We start from the raw sequence: 6,000 nt of genomic DNA on the forward strand, positions 1-6,000 counted from the left end.
TCCCTTCTTAATCTCCTAACACAGGCCTAGCCATCTCCTACCTCTTCTGCTTTATTCTTGCATTCCCACAACCTGTAATGCATTTCCCTCTATCTCTTTATATATAGCCATTTTTATCCTCCAAGGGTGAGGCCAGATATTTTTCTTAATTCTGTCTACTCACCTCTCCCCAGTAAGAAATATTCTTGATTTAGACCAGGCATTCTCAGAAGGGATGCTGTTGTCCTGAGGAGAGGAATATTGGCTGTTTAAAGCAAAAAGCAAGTCTTATTCTCTTTATGTATAAAATACAGATAAATATATAGTACAAAAACGGATTTAGAATATATCTGTGAATTTAAACTTTATGAGTCTGTAAATAGGAAAAAATACCCAAAAAGGCTTATTAGGGAGATAATAATGAAAAAACAGTTGAGAAACACTAATATAGACTACTCCGTGGTTATTCACGTCTCACTCCCCTCTAGTAACTCTGCCTTCTTAGTGTTCTGAGATAAAATAAGAGAAGCAGAAACCATCTTAAAAGATTGTGTTGGCCAAGCTATGGGAATCAGGCAGTGCCCCTTCCCACAATCTCTCCATGACCATGGCAGAAAAAAATATTTTTGATGTTCTTTTGTCCAGAGGTTTTGTCTGCACTTTTGTACTTCCTTATTTACAATACCCTCATTGTTTGTCATTGTGTTTTGAAGATTCCAAGTTAACTAAGTTTTATGTGTCTATATGCCTGCATCTACCAGACAAAATGGAAAAATAGACTGGTTCTGTAACAATTGTGGAGAACAACCAAAGGAGCAACTAGAAATGATAGAAATACCATCATGTATATGTCAAAGTCATGGGGAGAAGAGGGAGCGGCTACAAAAGGCCATTCCAAACCCCCTACCTCTTGCCCACCTCCATTAAAAGGTTGGAAAAGTAAAATACTTTCTCAGGCCCTCTTTCAGCTAGTGGGGATCATGCCACAGTCTAATAGGAAGTTTCTATTAATAAGAATGATAGTTCTGGGAAGCTTTTTGCTTTCTTACTAAAAGACAGATGTGCTTGATTGTTTTCCTTTTATTCTATCTTTGAGTGCTAATATAATGTCTGGAGCTGGCAGTCACCTGCTGTCAGCAAACCCAGAGCAGAAAAGAAGGAAGAGACTGAGTCTTTGATGATATCACTGGAGAGCTGGTCCAGTGCCTATGCCGCCCTGCTGTCCCATGGCATAATACATGTCTGTGTTGCTTTAGTGACTCTTACTGGATTTTTCTATTACTTGCAGCTAAATGCATTCTGAGCTCATATAGGAGATGAGGCCAGACGATGAGGAAATAAAGGAACTCAAATATTTTTCTTCCCTGCCCTCTAAATCTAAGTGAATGTTAATCCACCAGATGATTTCTATAGTATCAGGCCTTAACTCATTAATATTCTTTATTAAGGAGCATGTCCCACCTTGTTTGTAGTTATTGTGTATCTTACATTTTAAAGGAGATTGGAAGTTCTTGGAAAGTGGAAAGCCAAGAATATACAGGGAACTTTCTGATCATCTCTCTAATTGATAATGCCTTTGTGTTCTGCATACTTGAGATATAGGTATCTCCAAGCCTCTGAGATAACTACATTACCCCTCCCAACCCCCCACAGATCAGACTAACAGGAAAGAGAAACAAACTTTTCTTCTCACCAACCCCTTCATCATCCCCCACCCCCCACCGCTGTCCTGGATTCACCTTTCAATGAGGAAACCTCAGAATGACTATTCAACAATTCAATGCCCATGAAGTAAAACCTTTGCAATATCATGCAGGGCAGTTTAACTGTTTCTAATCTCAATTCACATCCTTCCCACTTCAGTAAGGTGTTTACCTTTGCATCATCACAAGTTCCGGTAAGGGCTGATTTTCTCTTCCCTGCTACAGAGGAGTAATATACTACCACCAACAGAAAAACTGCTGGTAATTTTAAAATAACATTTTGTTCCCACTTGTTTAAGTAAATAATTCAGAATTATTGAGTTTCAGTCTCAGCTACAGTGCTCTAATTCATATTAATGTATGTCTTTATCATTAATATAATTTATTCAAGGGATCCAAGGGTAAGTGGAAAGACATTAAGGTCTTTTTGTTGTAAGAAATTTAAAAAAATCAAGACGATAAAATTAGCTATAACACTGTTACCTGTGAATGATGTTTCGGTGCAAAAAAAAATTTTTACACAAGTTCGAATGAATGAAAGAACAGATTTCAACATGATAACCTGTTTTCATTTAATGATATGCTGCTAGCATGTTCCCATTTCATTAAATATTCTCAGACAACATCTTTTTAAATGATGACACAAGATTTCATTACATAGAAACACAATTTATGTATCTAAGGCTCAATTGGTAGACACTAAATTTTCTATTTTCATCTTACAAATATTGCTGAAAGCAATATTTTTGTAGATAAATCTTTGGGCACACTTTAGCGTCATTTTAGCTAAATTTGCTAGGATTTCATAGTAAATTGAATAAAATATCCTTTGATTCTATACTATACTCCATATAGAATGCCAAAATAATATCGTCCAATACAAGGTTATGTTGTTTTTAACTGAGACTGCCAAGCCAACTTATTTCAGAATATCAAGATTTTTACCTTCCTGAGTCTCTGAAGTTTCAAACCCCTTTTGGTAAACCCAGCCTTTGTTCAGTAAGCTTTAATGATTGTTAGTGAGGAACCAAGCAGGAGTCCATATTGCCAAATGACAAAGTGGTTAAGTTTCCAGTGAGATTTCCTGATATGGTGCATATAAATTACAGGATCTTCATTTAGGGGCAGTTTGATCATCAATATTGTCAGTACAAGAATAGATGCATTTCTGTGTTAATGTTATTTTATGTCTGTTAGGCAGTAATGAGTTTTTATAATTGGCTTATAACTCATTTTGTATTTATCAAGTTATTAATGAGAGAGAGAATACTGGATTTGGCAGCAAAATAGTGATAATGATGCATAGAGCAGATCCAAAGAGGAAATGTCTTGGTTAGGCCAACTTTTTATAAGAATTGCTACTTCTTGTTTTGTTCAATCTAGAACCCAGGATCCTATTATATTTATAATCCTTCTTTATAATTACAGTAGAAATCCATGGTCTATTTAAAATTTGAAAATGCAAAAACTATAAAGCAGAAAATAAGTATCTGTGATTCTATCTCCCAAGGAGAAAACTAATAATATATTTCCTACATGTGATTTTTCTATGCCTATTTACGATTAAAGCATACATGCTATTTTTGTACTCATCTTTATATTGCAACCACTGCTACATTTTATTAAAAATTCTTCAGAAACATCATTGTAGTAATTGTGAAATAAACCAGTTATAAGTGTGCCATGATATAATCAATTTCTCTGTTGAGAGATGTTCAGATTTTTAAAAACAATTATTTCACTACAAAGATTAATTTTGAGATGGATATCCTGGACTACTTTCTTGAAAAATCAAACTAATTCTGTAAGGTCAATTTCCGGTAGTGAAATTACTAGATCAGAGAGAATGAACTATTATAAGGTATTTATGATATATTGCCAAATTGCTTTCAAGGAAGTAATTCACCCTCCCACCATTAGGATGAAAGGATACCTGTCTCAACATATCCAAGCCAACAATATTTTTTATTTTGATTATTTAATTAGACAAAACATTTTATTAGCATTGCTAATAAAGAAATGAACATTTTTTTCATAGGTTCACTATCTGAGTTATTTCTGTGACATATAATTTCATGTCCTTCCTAAGCACAAGAAATACAGCTGTAATAGTTGTGGATAGGGGTGTATGGGCACTAATAAATGCTTTCTTGAGGATTATTAAAATTAACTTTAGTATAAATAATATACTACTACTACTAAGAATATTCTATCATGTAAGCAACTCTAACACTATTCATCCCATATGAACAAAACCTTTAAATATTTAAAAAACAAACCACTTCGGGAGAAACATATGGATAATCGTTTTTAATAACTCTTGGAAAGGAGAATGCTTGAACAACCCAAACTCAGAAGCTATGAAGAAAAAAGTGGGTAAATTTGGCTACAGATTGATTGCATCAGAAATGAAAATACCTTCCTAATTGTAACAAAACACACTTATCACAACAATTTTTACAGAATCTAAATGCACATCCTTTCTTGAAACAGCAGATTATGGACTTTATATTTCACTTAGCAGCCAGGCAACAATAGTAGTAAGTGTTTCCCCAAAACACCCCCACTCCTCCTCTATCATGCTCTCGTGGGCCAGACTCTTTTATCTGCATACTGTGCCATGCGTTGCCTCCCTTTCCAAGGTCAATGCCAGGCTCTAGATGGCTGGTTCAGTGACAGCCATCTCATCAACATTGTAGAAGCAGAAGGAAGATAGGATGAGCTAGAAGGGGACAGTAGGCATGTCCTGGCTGTCTTTGAAGGAAGATTCCAGAAGATGTCCTGTGAAATTTCCCCATACTTATACTGGGACAGAGGTTACATACCAGGCATCACTCAGCCATGAGCTCATCTATAATCCATGGGTCCTCCCACTTGGGAAGAAGGGGAGAAGGGAGATTTGGAAAACAACTAGCAGTCTCTGTCACCCTTCCTGTGCTCTCACTAGTATCCATGTCTTTGTTATTTCCTGGAAAGTAGAACAAGATAATTCCATTTTCGGCAGCCAGAATTATAAAAGATAATATTTATAAACATTTTCAGAAATATTAGAGGAAAATTGAAAATGCCATGAACTTTGCTTCTTGCATCTCTTGCATTCTTTTAACATTTGAAAAGACTATTGGTAATTGATGAAAATACGTTCGGGAATTCTAACGCGAAATCTCCTGCATTGCAGCATTACAGGACATAGCAACGTGTCCTACAATCACGTGCAGAGCCTTTGAAGCACTCCTTCTGCGGAGCCATCCATTCCTCTCCACTCCAAAGGAGTTCTTCCTGGCCAAGTTGTGGGAATCAAGGTAAGTAACCACGAATCTGCTATTCAATAATTTTTCTTGAAATGTTGGTGAACAGTTCACAAATACTCTCCAAATTCTTCTAAGATTCATGGAGTAAGTTCTCCCAAGACCCCAGAAACAGCTCATTCATCCATATATTCACAGAGTGCTTTGATTATTTGCTTCTTCTGATTACCTTAATTCCATCAAGGATAGTTACCACTCACCAAAGCCTAGCCATGCTAATTGAAGGACTAACCAAATGGCCCAAGAACCTGGGTTAACACCCCTTTCCATCCTTTACCATCTTGATGAGCTCAGGAAACAACTCAGATACTAACAACGATCCAAAGTAACTGTTGCAATTATGTCATTTTCTTAGACAATTTTTCCCTAAGGGAATTTAATTGGACCTTCTGTGACCTCAGGTCTCTGTTTTCTTGTGCAGGCCCACCTCTGCCTCTGAATTATCTATTAGGTACAAAATGACTAAAATTAAAATTGCCAAGTATTTTCTCTTCTGCTTAATGGCTTTTTATAGCAACATAACCCTTCCTCTTTTAACATACACAAAAATACCTCTTGAGATTTTTGTTTTGCTTTGCCTTTTTGTCCTTTCCAAATCTTCTTGTAATAATATCAGATGAAATTCTAGAAAGTGCTAAACTCTAAAAATACAGCTTAACATGCTTTCATGAATACATTTTAAGGTCACGGGTCTTAGTTACTCTTAGCTGCTAAATTGTCTTAAAGGGAACACAAATATGTGTGGGGGGCAGGAAGGGGACTTAAACATAACTCAAAATATACATATTAAGAATTTTACTTTTCAAATTGAGTATTGAACAATTTATAACCCTGTGATGGTGGTTGTCTTTCATCATTTAGTTCTGTTTATGGATTACATAAATTTGCTTTCATTTATACCATATTGATATTATTTGGCACTTTATTTAAATGACACTGATATAAGTATCCAGTCATGGATAAGAGTTTTCCTTTTAAGTGACGCTCCACAAGGTTATAAATAGCTAATG

The sequence above is a fragment of the Tamandua tetradactyla genome, chromosome 15 (assembly GCF_023851605.1).
Source record: "Tamandua tetradactyla isolate mTamTet1 chromosome 15, mTamTet1.pri, whole genome shotgun sequence".
NCBI classification, from domain to species: Eukaryota; Metazoa; Chordata; class Mammalia; order Pilosa; family Myrmecophagidae; genus Tamandua; species Tamandua tetradactyla.